This window comes from Bufo gargarizans, chromosome 3 (assembly GCF_014858855.1).
Source record: "Bufo gargarizans isolate SCDJY-AF-19 chromosome 3, ASM1485885v1, whole genome shotgun sequence".
NCBI classification, from domain to species: Eukaryota; Metazoa; Chordata; class Amphibia; order Anura; family Bufonidae; genus Bufo; species Bufo gargarizans.
Genome location: NC_058082.1, coordinates 590828754 through 590844212, shown reverse-complemented (window position 1 = coordinate 590844212; position 15459 = coordinate 590828754).

Below are 15459 nucleotides of genomic sequence, written 5' to 3'. Positions count from 1 at the left end.
GGGGCCTAATATATGACAATGGACTGTTCCAATGTTGGGTGACGTGAAGCATGATCTCTGCTATGACATGCAGACTGATTCTCTGCTGACATGAAGCCAGATTCTATGTTCCGGGGACCCTCTCTCCCTGCCTGGGTGCCTGGGCCTAAATATATGCAATGGACTGTTGCAGTGGTGGCTGACGTGAAGCATGATTCTCTGCTATGACATGCAGACTGATTCTCTGCTGACATGAAGCCCGGATTCTCTGTTACGGGACACTCTCTCACTCTGCCTGGGTGCCTGGGCCTAAATATATGCCAATGGACTGTTGCAGTGGTGGCTGACGTGAAGCCTGATTCTCTGCTATGACATGCAGACTGATTCTCTGCTGACATGAAGCCAGATTCTCTTTTACGGGACCTCTCTCCTCTGCCTGGTTGCCTGGGCCTAAATATATGACAATGGACTGTTACAGTGGTGGCTGACGTGAAGCCTGATTCTCTGCTATGACATGCAGACTGATTCTCTGCTGACATGAAGCCAGATTCTCTGTTACGGGACCTCTCTCCTCTGCCTGGGTGCCTGGGCCTAAATATATGACAATGGACTGTTACAGTGGTGGCTGACGTGAAGCCTGATTCTCTGCTATGACATGCAGACTGATTCTCTGCTGACATGAAGCAGATTCTCTGTTACGGGACCTCTCTCCTCTGCCTGGGTGCCTGGGCCTAAATATATGACCAATGGACTGTTACAGTGGTGGCTGACGTGAAGCCTGATTCTCTGCTATGACATGCAGACTGATTCTCTGCTGACATGAAGCCAGATTCTCTGTTACGGGACCTCTTTCCTCTGCCTGGGTGCCTGGGCCTAACTATAGACAATGGACTGTTACAGTGGGGCTGACGTGAAGCCTGATGTTTGCTATGACATGGCAGACTGATTTCTCTGCTGACATGAAGCCTAGATTTCTCTGTTTACGGGACCTTCTCTCCGCCTGACCTGGGGTGCCTGGGCCACTAAATATATGCCAAGGACTGTTACGTGGTGGCTGACGTGAAGCCTGATTCTCTGCTTATGACATGCAGGACTGATTCTCTGCTGACATGAAGCCAGCTTCTCGGTACGGGACCTCTCTCCTTCTGCCTGGGTTGCCTGGACTAATATATGGACAATGGACTGTTACAGTGGTGGCTGACGTGAAGCCATGATTCTCTGCTATGGGACCTCTCTCCTCGGCCTGGGTGCGTAGTGCCTAAACTATATGACAATGAACTGTTACAGTGCGTGGACTGACTGATGACGCCTGATTCTCTGCTATGCCATGAAGACTGATTCTCTGCTGACATGAAGCCAGCTTCTCTGTTAAGGGACCTCTCTCCTCTGCCTGGGTGCCTGGGACTAAATATCTGACAATGATCGGTTACAGTGGTGGGTGACGTGAGCCAGATTCTCTGCTATGGGACCCTCTCCAATTGATATTGGTTAATTTTTATTTTTATTTATTTTATTTTTATTCATTCCCTATCCACATTTGATTACGTACATGTTGCTGCCTTTGCAGCCCTCTGTCACGGACGGTGTACAGGAAACAAGACAAAGCAACATGCATATATGACTCACTGGATCCAAAGCTAAGGAACCAAAAGGGAGACCCCTGCACAAGACCTGAGACTTTCCCTGGCTGCTCAGCCTATGCAAAGATCCCAGAGGTGGATGGTTGCATATCCACGTACCTCGACTATATAACCACCTGAACACCCTACAATAGTGAGGGGACCGACCACCGGCTCCCTACACCAGACACGAAGGAGTCAGGGTCACCTGGGATCCAGCAAACAGAAAATAACAGATAAATGTTCAGCACTTAACTTTGTAGCAGACTGGAAAACAAGATCAGCATGCACACACACTCCAGGAAGTAGTATAAGCGCCCAGTAATGCATTATGGGGCGGAATTTAAAGGGATGCAATCAGTCCAACTACAGGACAGCTGAGAGAGGCTAACGAGATGAGGAACTGAACATCACAACAAAGAAACTCAAGGAGGAGGTTCTGAAAGGCTTCTGTCAGAGCTTCTCAGCTGTCTGGTTGTGACAGTACCCCTCCCTCTACGAGTGGACTCCGGACACTCAGAGCCCACCTTCTCAGGATGGGACCTATGGAAAGCCCTGATGAGACGAGAGGCCTTAATGTCCGTCACTGGGACCCACATCCTCTCCTCAGGACCCATAACCCTCCCAATGAACAAGGTACTGGAGAGAACCGCGGACAAGCCGAGAATCCACAATCCTAGAGACCTGAAATTCAAGATTCCCATCAACCATAATCGGAGGAGGAGGCAAAGGCGAGGGTACAATGGGTTGAACATAAGGTTTCAAAAAGGACTTATGAAAACATTATGGATCTTCCAAGTCTGAGGAAGATCAAGACGGTAGGCAACAGGATTGATGACAGACAGGATTTTGTAAGGCCCAATAAACCTAGGACCCAACTTCCAGGAGGGACCTTCAATTTGATATTCTTGGTAGACAACCACACCAGATCACCAACATTCAGGTCCGGACCAAGCACACGTCTCTTATCTGCCACACGCTTATATCTCTCACTCATGCTCTTTAGATTATCCTGAATCTTTTGCCAAATAGATGACAAAGACGAGGAGAATCTGTCCTCATCAGGTAAACCAGAAGACCCCTCTCCCGAGAAAGTCCCAAACTGCGGATGAAACCCATATGCACCAAAAAATGGTGACTTATCAGAGGACTCCTGACGACGGTTATTTAAAGCAAACTCAGCAAGGGACAAAAAAGAACACCAATCCTCTTGATTCTCCGCCACAAAACAGCGCAGATATGTCTCCAGATTCTGATTGACGCGCTCTGTCTGGCCATTCGACTGCGGGTGGAAAGCAGAAGAGAATGACAACCGAACCCCCAAGCGAGAACAGAAAGCCTTCCAGAATCTGGAAACAAACTGCGTGCCCCTATCAGAGACTATGTCTGAAGGAATACTGTGCAATTTGACAATGTGATCAATAAATGCCTGCGCCAGCGTCTTAGCATTGGGCAAACCAGGAAAGGGATGAAATGCACCATTTTGCTAAAACGGTCCACCACCACCAGAATCACAGTCTTCCCTGAGGAACGAGGCAGGTCCGTTATGAAGTCCATGGACAGATGTGTCCAAGGACGGGAAGGAATGGGTAAGGGAAGGAGAGGACTTGATGGCCGTGAATGAGGGACTTTGGCACGAGCGCAAGTCTCGCAGGCTGCCACAAAACCCTCAACCGACTTACGAAGCGCAGGCCACCAGAATCTCCGAGCGATGAGATCCAGTGTGGCTCTTGCCCCCGGGTGCCCAGCAAGGACCGTATTGTGGTGTTCCTTAAAAATCTTGTGTCTTAAAGCGATAGGCACAAACAACCTCCCAGGAGGACAAAGATCAGGAGCCTCTGACTGGGCTGCCTGCACCTCTGCCTCCAATTCAGAAAAAAGAGCAGAGACCACTACACCTTCAGCCAAAATGGGACCCGGGTCTTCAAAATTCCCGCCTCCCGGAAAACAACGTGACAGGGCATCTGCCTTCACATTCTTAACTCCAGGGCGGAACGTGACAACAAAATTAAACCTAGAAAAGAACAAAGACCATCTGGCCTGTCTCGGGTTCAGACGCTTGGCTGACTCCAAGTAGGCCAGATTTTTATGGTCAGTAAATACGGTAATAGGGTGTCTGGCTCCCTCTAGCCAATGGCGCCATTCCTCAAAAGCCAACTTGATGGCCAACAATTTCCTATCTCCCACATTGTAATTTCTCTCTGCGGAGGAGAGTTTTTTCGAGAAAAAGGCACACGGTCGCCATTTGGCAGGAGAGGAACCCTGAGACAAGACCGCCCCCACACCCACCTCAGAAGCATCAACCTCAACTATGAAGGGTAAAGAAATATCAGGTTGCACCAAGATGGGAGCGGAAGCAAAACGCTCCTTGATATTAGAAAAAGCCTTACGCACCTCTACTGACCAAGAAGAAAAATCTACCCCCTTTCTGGTCATATCAGTGAGTGGTTTAACAATAGAGGAATAATTCAAAATAAACTTCCTGTAATAATTGGCAAAGCCCAAAAAACGCATCAGCGCCTTCTGATTCTCAGGAAGCTCCCACTCAAGCACAGCGCGGACCTTCTCGGGGTCCATGCGAAAACCAGAAGCGGAGAGAAGAAACACCAGAAATTGAATTTCTGGAACCGCAAACACACATTTTTCCAGTTTCGCATATAATTTATTCTCCCGCAGGATGAGCAAGACCTGACGTAAATGTTCCTTAGGAGTTTTGAAATCAGGAGAAAAAATCAAAATGTCATCCAAATACACTAATACAAATTTTCCCATCAAATGATAAAAAATGCTGTTCACGAAATGCTGAAAAACGGCTGGGGCATTCATCAAACCAAAAGGCATAACCAAGTTCTCAAAATGGCCCTCAGGGGTATTGAAGGCCGTCTTCCATTCGTCTCCTTCTCTGACCCTGACCAGGTTGTATGCCCCTCTTATATCTAATTTGGAAAATACTTTATCCCCAACAACCTGGTTAAACAGGTCCGGGATCAGAGGAAGCGGATAAGGGTCACGAATAGTGATACTGTTCAGCTCCCTGAAATCCAGACAAGGTCTTAAAGAACCATCTTTTTTCTTAACAAAGAAAAAACCAGCGGCAACAGGTGACTTCGAGGGTCGTATGTGTCCTTTTCTCAGACTCTCAGAGATATAAGCACGCATAGCGATCCTCTCAGGTTGGGAAAGATTGTATAAACGAGATTTAGGCAGCTTGGCTCCTGGGATGAGATTAATAGGGCAATCGTACTCCCTGTGCGGGGGCAAATCCTGAACGCCACTCTCAGAGAAGACATCCAAAAATTCAGAGAGAAAAGATGGTACAGTCTTAGTAGCAACCTCAGAAACAGATGTCGTGAGGCAATTCTCTCTGCAAAAGTCACTCCAACCATTTATTTGCCTCGCTTGCCAATCAATGGTGGGGTTATGTTTAGTGAGCCAGGGTAGCCCCAACACTAGAGGAGTAGGCAAACCGCTAAGGACGAAACATGACACATCCTCAACATGAGCATCACTCACAATTAAACGGATATTGTGAACTATGCCCTTTAATGATTTCTGAGAAAGTGGAACGGAATCAATAGCAAAAACAGGAATATCCTTTCCCAAAGTGCGCACCTGGAAACCATGAGTTATTGCAAATTGATTATCAATGAGATTGACAGCTGCTCCACTATCCACAAAAATCTCACAAAAAATGTTCTTGCTCTCTAGCGCCACCCTAGCCGGCAGGACAAAACGGGAACTACAAGCAAACGGAAAACCTTCAATCTCCGCCTCAACCCTGCCAATAGTAACAGACGGAACATTTTTAAAAGATTTTTTCCTGTTTGTTTCTTTATTACTCCCAGAAAACTGCCTGAATCTCCTAGAAGGACAAACATTTGCCAAATGATTTATACCTCCACAACAAAAACAAACCCTCCCATGCGAGCTGAATCTTCTATTGTCAGAAGCAATCAACCCCAGCTGCATGGGCTCCTGCTCAGCAGGGGCTGACAGCGACCGAGACCCCTGCGCACAGAATGAGACCGCTGCACTGTCCTGGGACTGAGTATGACAGGAAGGGGACATCTCTCCTCTCTCTCTAAGACGCCTGTCAATACGAACGGCCTGAGACATAGCAGAGTCCAAAGAAATAGGCCTCTTATGAAAGGCAAATGCATCTTTCAATCCCTCTGAAAGACCATGGCAAAATTGACTTCGGAGTGCAGCATCATTCCAACCAGTATCAGCTGCCAATCTCCGAAATTCTGAGCAGTATATTTCTGCGGATTTTTTACCCTGGCATAATTGACGTAGTCTAGACTCAGCCAGAGCAATACGATCCGGATCATCATATATCTGACCCAGGGCTAAAAAGAATTCATCCACTGAACGGAGAGGCCGTGCCCCCTCCGGCAGCGAAAAGGCCCAAGACTGAGCGTTACCCCTGAGCAGCGATATAATGATCCCCACCCTCCGTTCCTCATCACCAGAGGAATGGGGAAGAAGGCGAAAATGGAGTTTGCAAGCCTCTCTAAAACGCACAAAATTCTCATTACCCCCGGAGAACGTATCCGGGAGTGAGATCTTAGGTTCAGAACAAACTCCATGAACGCAAGCTGAACCGGTCACTTGAAGCTGAGAAAAAGTCTTACGGAGATCAGCTACCTCCAATGAAAGACCCTGGAAGCGTTCAGCCAAAAGTGAAACCGGATCCATGCTTGAGACGGTTTTGGCGGCTTATAATGTCACGGACGGTGTACAGGAAACAAGACAAAGCAACATGCATATATGACTCACTGGATCCAAAGCTAAGGAACCAAAAGGGAGACCCCTGCACAAGAACTGAGACTTTCCCTGGCTGCTCAGCCTATGCAAAGATCCCAGAGGTGGATGATTGCATATCCACGTACCTCGACTATATAACCCCTGAACACCCTACAATAGTGAGGGGACACGACCACCGGCTCCCTACACCAGACACGGAGGGAGTCAGGGTCACCTGGGATCCAGCAAACAGAAAATAACAGATAAATGTTCAGCACTTAACTTTGTAGCACACTGGAAAACAAGATCAGCATGCACACACGCTCCAGGAAGTAGTATAAGCCGCCCAGTAATGCATTATGGGGCGGAATTTAAAGGGATGCAATCAGTCCAACTACATGACAGCTGAGAGAGGCTAACGAGATGAGGAACTGAACATCACAACAAAGAAACTCAAGGAGGAGGTTCTGAAAGGCTTCTGTCAGAGCTTCTCAGCTGTCTGGTTGTGACACCCTCTAGCTCTTTCCTGGGCTGTTTTACAGCCTTTTTAGTGCCGAAAAGTTCGGGTCCCCATTGACTTCAATGGGGTTCGGGACGAAGTTCGGGTCGGGTTCGGATCCCGAACCCGAACATTTCCGGGAAGTTCGGCCGAACTTCTCGAACCCCAACATCCAGGTGTTCGCTCAACTCTACTCACGATAAAACACAATGTGAGTCGGTGGGCATTGATATTGATGGACTGACAGATATCCAGATACTGGCGGATCTTTGGGAGGAAGGGAATAGAGGTCCAGGGGAAGGTCCGTTTACTAACTTGTAACTCCCATCTTCTAAAAACCCTCCCATTGGTGACCATACATCATGTGAATTTGTTTTGAAGGTGGTAATGGACCAACTGAAGAAACTAGAGGGACATAGGCTGGGCCTGAGTAATCTGACTAGGGCAGAGATGACAGTGCTGAGGTCTTTAGAATCAGATCCCTCAATTGTAATAAAACCATCCGATAAGGGAGAAAATATTGTGATTCTAGACTGTCAGCAATACACAGATATGTGTATGAAGATCTTGAATGACCGACAATGCTATGCAGTTCTTCCATCTAATCCAATGACAGTACACCGTCATGAACTGTAGACTATCCTATCACGGGCCTTAGCGCTTAGGTTGATAAGCAGATCGGAGTTTGATTTCTTACTGCCCAAAAATGTCCAAATGGCTTGTTTTTATGGCCTCCCGAAAATTCATAAGGGTCTCGACCCGCTGAAGGGAAGACATATCGTGTCAGGAATGAATAGCCTGACGCACCCCATTAGTACGTACATGGATCACATTTTAAGACCATTCATCATTGCCTTGCCCTCATACCCCAGGGATTCCATGGATGTCATCAAACGTATTGAGGGCATCTAGATGGAAGATGACATGTTACTAGCAAGCCTAGACGTAGAGGCATTATATACAGTAGTTCTATTCCCCATGACAAAGGATTTGAGGCAGTGGGGAAGGTTTTGTGTGAGCGAGGTACCCCCCTCCAGATGCCTAATACGTTTGTGCTCCAATTGATGTCATTAATTTTGGAACATAACACATTTCTCTTCAATAATACGTTTTACCAGCAAATAAAGGGATTGGTCATGGGAAGCCCATGTGCCCCCACCTTCGCTAATATATATCGAGGCAGGTGGGAACGTGATCTTGTCACTGGAGAGACATTTAGGGAAGAAACATCATCAATTATAATGTGGATCAGGTACATTGATGATGTGTTTGTTCTCTGGAAGGGGGACACGAACACATTTGGATCGTTTGTGACCAAACTCAATGACAATTATTGGGGTTTATTTTTTACATGGGGAACTCGCCCATCAAGCATTACATTTTTGGACCTGCCATCTATAAGAAAGAGGATGGTACCTTGGGCACGAGGCTGTTCCAAAAAACGACAGACACAAACAGTCTTTTGGGCTGGAAGAGTTGTCATCCGTTACCCCTTAGACGTGTTATTCCTAAGGGTCAGTACTTGAGACTGAGGCGCAACTGCTCGACCATATGGGATTTCCGTGTGGCGGCCGCAGATCTGCGGCAAAGATTCACACATCAGGGGTACCCTGATAGGGTTCTGAAGCAGGCGTACCAACATGCCCTCAATCAGGAGAGAGCCTCATTACTGAACCCGCGAGAAAGGGATGAGTCATCGGAACAGATCCGCATCATAGGGAATTTTGACGAATCACATGAGGTTGTAAGGGAAGTATTGTCTGAATTTTGGGGCATCTTACCTGCTGATCTGGATGTTGGACATCTGGTTGGAGAGAGACCAGCCATCACATACCGACGAGGCCGGAATATTAAAGACCGCCTGGTACATAGCTTCTACCAACCGGTCATAGCCGATAGCAACTGGTTACAGAATCCGTTGAAGCGCATGTTTAGATGCGGCAAATGTATTGCCTGCAGTTCTATCAAAAAGGGCAGCACCTTTACAAGTACATCCACGGGCCGGTCCTACAGGATTAGAACATTCATTAATTGTAAGACCATGGGACAGGTGTACCTGTACGCACATGTGGGATGCAATATGTAGGTAAGACTCTGAGAGAGTTCAGGCGGCGCATAGGTGAACATCTAGGGGATATACGCAAAGAGGCTGATACCCCGATTGCGCGTCATATGTCTGAATGTCATAGGGATGATACAGCCACCTTGAGTTTCCAAGGTGTTGAAGTGGTCAGACCCTCACCCAGAGGGGGTGATATGGATAAGCGTCTGCTTCAGAAAGAGGCCCAATGGACCCTTCGTCTTGGAACAGTACGTCCGGAGGGTCTAAATGACCACATTTCATATAGTTGTTTTCTGTAATATCTCTGTAGTCACCTCTGTCATTTGATAGCTGGGCCTTGGATGGATATACAGTACATCCATCTGAGTACCCAATGTATCCCCAAATAAATTATGAATCTACGGTGGCTGATTCAACAACTCTTGTTGTACTTTCAAAAAGTTTAGTTCCAACTAGTAAATTATATTATTGAGAGCAATGATATCTGTATATTATGGCGCCAAGTGACGCTGCTAGAAGTAGAATCATTGTCTCATACTATACTTTGTCCACAGGGCCAGCACAACCTAGTCCCCTGTTGGGACATGTGTTGTTTTGTGGCCCTCATTATTTAATATTATGTGTCCCATCGAGGATATGTTATGAGTAGGGATGAGCGAACTCGAACTGTATAGTTCGGGTTCGTACCGAATTTTGGGGTGTCCGTGACACGGACCCGAACCCGGACATTTTCGTAAAAGTCCGGGTTCGGGTTCGGTGTTCGTCGCTTTCTTCGCGCTTTTGTGACGCTTTCTTGGCGCTTTTTGAAAGGCTGCAAAGCAGCCAATCAACAAGCGTCATACTACTTGCCCCAAGAGGCCATCACAGCCATGCCTACTATTGGCATGGCTGTGATTGGCCAGAGCACCATGTGACCCAGCCTCTATTTAAGCTGGAGTCACATAGCGCCGCCCGTCACTCTGCTCTGATTAGCGTAGGGAGAGGTTGCGGCTGCGACAGTAGGGCGAGATTAGGCAGATTAACTCCTCCAAAGGACTTGATTAACTGATCGATCTGCAGCTGTGGATCATTGAGCTGCTGATCCTCAATTGCTCACTGTTTTTAGGCTGCCCAGACCGTTTGTCAGTCACATTTTTCTGGGGTGATCGGCGGCCATTTTGTGTCTTGTGGTGCGCCAGCACAAGCTGCGACCAAGTGCATTTAACCCTCAATGGTGTGGTTGTTTTTTGGCTAAAGCCTACATCAGGGTGAAGCTGTCACACCAAGTGCATTTAACCAGCAATAGTCTGTTCATTTTTTGGCCATATACTACATCAGGGGCAAGCTGCGCCTGTCACCAAGTGCATTTAACCCTCAATGGTGCGTTTGTTTTTTGGCTAAAGCCTACATCAGGGTGAAGCTGTCACACCAAGTGCATTTAACCAGCAATAGTCTGTTAATTTTTTGGCCATATACTACATCAGGGGCAAGCTGCGCCCGTCACCAAGTGCATTTAACCCTCAGTAGTGTGGTTGGTCAAGCTATCACACCAAGTGCATTTAACCAGCAATAGTCTGTTCATTTTTTGGCCATATACTAAATCAGGGGCAAGCTGCGCCCGTCACCAAGTGCATTTAACCAGCAATAGTCTGTTCATTTTTTGGCCATATACTACATCAGGGGCAAGCTGCGCCCATCACCAAGTGCATTTAACCAGCAATAGTGTGGTTATTTTTTGGCCATATCCCAGTCTAATTCTGTCACTAAATCCATACCTGTCACCCAGCGCCTAAATACTAGGCCTCAAATTTATATCCCGCTAAATCTCTCGTTACCGCTGTCCTGTTGTGGCTGGGAAAGTTATTTAGTGTCCGTCAAAGCACATTTTTTGTTCTGGGTTGAAATACAATTCCCAATTTAGCAATTTAAAAATTTAGTGGTTTCTGCTATATCAGAGCTATTTGAAATCTATCCCTAAAAGGGTATATAATATTCAAGGTGCACATAGGGTCATTCAGAATAACTTCACACACCCGCTACTGTGCATTTCCAAGTCTAATTCTGTCACTAAACCCATACCTGTCACCCAGCGCCTAAATACTAGGCCTCAAATTCATATCCAGCTAAATCTGTCCTTAGTGCTGTAGCTGGGCGAGTTATTTAGTGTCCGTTCAAGCACATTTCTTGTTCTGGGTTGAAATACAATTCCCAATTTAGCAATTTCATAATTTAGTGGTTTCTGCTATATCAGAGCTATTTGAAATCTATCCCTAAAAGGGTATATAATATTCAAGGTGCACATTGGGTCATTCAGAATAACTTCACACACACCCGCTACTGTGTATTTCCAAGTCTAATTCTGTCACTAAACCCATACCTGTCACCCAGCGCCTAAATACTAGGCCTCAAATTTATATCCAGCTAAATCTGTCCTTAGTGCTGTAGCTGGGCGAGTTATTTAGTGTCCGTTCAAGCACATTTCTTGTTCTGGGTTGAAATACAATTCCCAATTTAGCAATTTCATAATTTAGTGGTTTCTGCTATATCAGAGCTATTTGAAATCTATCCCTAAAAGGGTATATAATATTCAAGGTGCACATTGGGTCATTCAGAATAACTTCACACACACCCGCTACTGTGTATTTCCAAGTCTAATTCTGTCACTAAACCCATACCTGTCACCCAGCGCCTAAATACTAGGCCTCAAATTCATATCCAGCTAAATCTGTCGTTAGTGCTGTAGCTGGGCGAGTTATTTAGTGTCCGTTCAAGCACATTTCTTGTTCTGGGTTGAAATACAATTCCCAATTTAGCAATTTCATAATTTAGTGGTTTCTGCTATATCAGAGCTATTTGAAATCTATCCCTAAAAGGGTAGATCATATTGAAGGTGCACATAGGGACATTCAGAATAACTTCACACACCCGCTACTGTGCATTTCCAAGTCTAATTCTGTCACTAAACCCATACCTGTCACCCAGCGCCTAAATACTAGGCCTCAAATTTATATCCAGCTAAATCTGTCCTTAGTGCTGTAGCTGGGCGAGTTATTTAGTGTCCGTTCAAGCACATTTCTTGTTCTGGGTTGAAATACAATTCCCAATTTAGCAATTTCATAATTTAGTGGTTTCTGCTATATCAGAGCTATTTGAAATCTATCCCTAAAAGGGTATATAATATTCAAGGTGCACATTGGGTCATTCAGAATAACTTCACACACACACGCTTCTGTGCATTTCCAAGTCTAATTCTGTCACTAAATCCATACCGGTCACCCAGCGCCTAAATACTAGGCCTCAAATTTATATCCCGCTGAATTTGAATACAATACATTGGGCCAAATAATATATTTGTTGTTGTGGTGAACCATAACAATGAGAAAAACATCTAGTAAGGGACGCGGACGTGGACATGGTCGTGGTGGTGTTAGTGGACCCTCTGGTGCTGGGAGAGGACGTGGACGTTCTGCCACATCCACACGTCCTAGTGTACCAACTACCTCAGGTCCCAGTAGCCGCCAGAATTTACAGCGATATATGGTGGGGCCCAATGCCGTTCTAAGGATGGTAAGGCCTGAGCAGGTACAGGCATTAGTCAATTGGGTGGCCGACAGTGGATCCAGCACGTTCACATTATCTCCCACCCAGTCTTCTGCAGAAAGCGCACAGATGGCGCCTGAAAACCAAGCCCATCAGTCTGTCACATCACCCCCATGCATACCAGGGAAACTGTCTCAGCCTCAAGTTATGCAGCAGTCTCTTATGCTGTTTGAAGACTCCGCTGGCAGGGTTTCCCAAGGGCATCCACCTAGCCCTTCCCCAGCGGTGAAAGACATAGAATGCACTGACGCACAACCACTTATGTTTCCTGATGATGAGGACATGGGAATACCACCTCAGCATGTCTCTGATGATGACGAAACACAGGTGCCAACTGCTGCGTCTTTCTGCAGTGTGCAGACTGAACAGGAGGTCAGGGATCAAGACTGGGTGGAAGACGATGCAGGGGACGATGAGGTCCTAGACCCCACATGGAATGAAGGTCGTGCCACTGACTTTCACAGTTCGGAGGAAGAGGCAGTGGTGAGACCGAGCCAACAGCGTAGCAAAAGAGGGAGCAGTGGGCAAAAGCAGAACACCCGCCGCCAAGAGACTCCGCCTGCTACTGACCGCCGCCATCTGGGACCGAGCACCCCAAAGGCAGCTTCAAGGAGTTCCCTGGCATGGCACTTCTTCAAACAATGTGCTGACGACAAGACCCGAGTGGTTTGCACGCTGTGCCATCAGAGCCTGAAGCGAGGCATTAACGTTCTGAACCTGAGCACAACCTGCATGACCAGGCACCTGCATGCAAAGCATGAACTGCAGTGGAGTAAACACCTTAAAACCAAGGAAGTCACTCAGGCTCCCCCTGCTACCTCTTCTGCTGCTGCCGCCTCGGCCTATTCTGCTGCTGCCGCCTCGGCCTCTTCCTCCGCCTCTGGAGGAACGTTGGCACCTGCCGCCCAGCAAACAGGGGATGTACCACCAACACCACCACCACCACCTCCGTCACCAAGCGTCTCAACCATGTCACACGCCAGCGTTCAGCTCTCCATCTCACAAACATTTGATAGAAAGCGTAAATTCCCACCTAGCCACCCTCGATCCCTGGCCCTGAATGCCAGCATTTCTAAACTACTGGCCTATGAAATGCTGTCATTTAGGCTGGTGGACACAGACAGCTTCAAACAGCTCATGTCGCTTGCTGTCCCACAGTATGTTGTTCCCAGCCGGCACTACTTCTCCAAGAGAGCCGTGCCTTCCCTGCACAACCAAGTATCCGATAAAATCAAGTGTGCACTGCGCAACGCCATCTGTAGCAAGGTCCACCTAACCACAGATACGTGGACCAGTAAGCACGGCCAGGGACGCTATATCTCCCTAACTGCACACTGGGTAAATGTAGTGGCAGCTGGGCCCCAGGCGGAGAGCTGTTTGGCGCACGTCCTTCCGCCGCCAAGGATCGCAGGGCAACATTCTTTGCCTCCTGTTGCCACCTCCTCCTTCTCGGCTTCCTCCTCCTCTTCTTCCACCTGCTCATCCAGTCAGCCACACACCTTCACCACCAACTTCAGCACAGCCCGGGGTAAACGTCAGCAGGCCATTCTGAAACTCATATGTTTGGGGGACAGGCCCCACACCGCACAGGAGTTGTGGCGGGGTATTGAACAACAGACCGACGAGTGGTTGCTGCCGGTGAGCCTCAAGCCCGGCCTGGTGGTGTGTGATAATGGGCGAAATCTCGTTGCAGCTCTGGGACTAGCCAATTTGACGCACATCCCTTGCTTGGCGCATGTGCTGAATTTGGTGGTGCAGAAGTTCATTCACAACTACCCCGACATGTCAGAGCTGCTGCATAAAGTGCGGGCCGTCTGTTCGCGCTTCCGGCGTTCACATCCTGCTGCTGCTCGCCTGTCTGCGCTACAGCGTAACTTCGGCCTTCCCGCTCACCGCCTCATATGCGACGTGCCCACCAGGTGGAACTCCACCTTGCACATGCTGGACAGACTGTGCGAGCAGCAGCAGGCCATAGTGGAGTTTCAGCTGCAGCACGCACGGGTCAGTCGCACTACAGAACAGCACCACTTCACCACCAATGACTGGGCCTCCATGCGAGACCTGTGTGCCCTGTTGCGCTGTTTCGAGTACTCCACCAACATGGCCAGTGGCGATGACACCGTTATCAGCGTTACAATACCACTTCTATGTCTCCTTGAGAAAACACTTAGGGCGATGATGGAAGAGGAGGTGGCCCAGGAGGAGGAGGAGGAGGAGGAGGAAGAGGGGTCATTTTTAGCACTTTCAGGCCAGTCTCTTCGAAGTGACTCAGAGGGAGGTTTTTGGCAACAGCAGAGGCCAGGTACAAATGTGGCCAGCCAGGGCCCACTACTGGAGGACGAGGAGGACGAGGATGAGGAGGAGGTGGAGGAGGATGAGGATGAAGCATGGTCACAGCGGGGTGGCACCCAACGCAGCTCGGGTCCATCACTGGTGCGTGGCTGGGGGGAAAGGCAGGATGATGACGATACGCCTCCCACAGAGGACAGCTTGTCCTTACCCCTGGGCAGCCTGGCACACATGAGCGACTACATGCTGCAGTGCCTGCGCAACGACAGCAGAGTTGCCCACATTTTAACCTGTGCGGACTACTGGGTTGCCACCCTGCTGGATCCACGCTACAAAGACAATGTGCCCACCTTACTTCCTGCACTGGAGCGTGATAGGAAGATGCGCGAGTACAAGCGCACGTTGGTAGACGCGCTACTGAGAGCATTCCCAAATGTCACAGGGGAACAAGTGGAAGCCCAAGGCCAAGGCAGAGGAGGAGCAAGAGGTCGCCAAGGCAGCTGTGTCACGGCCAGCTCCTCTGAGGGCAGGGTTAGCATGGCAGAGATGTGGAAAACTTTTGTCAACACGCCACAGCTAACTGCACCACCACCTGATACGCAACGTGTTAGCAGGAGGCAACATTTCACTAACATGGTGGAACAGTACGTGTGCACACCCCTCCACGTACTGACTGATGGTTCGGC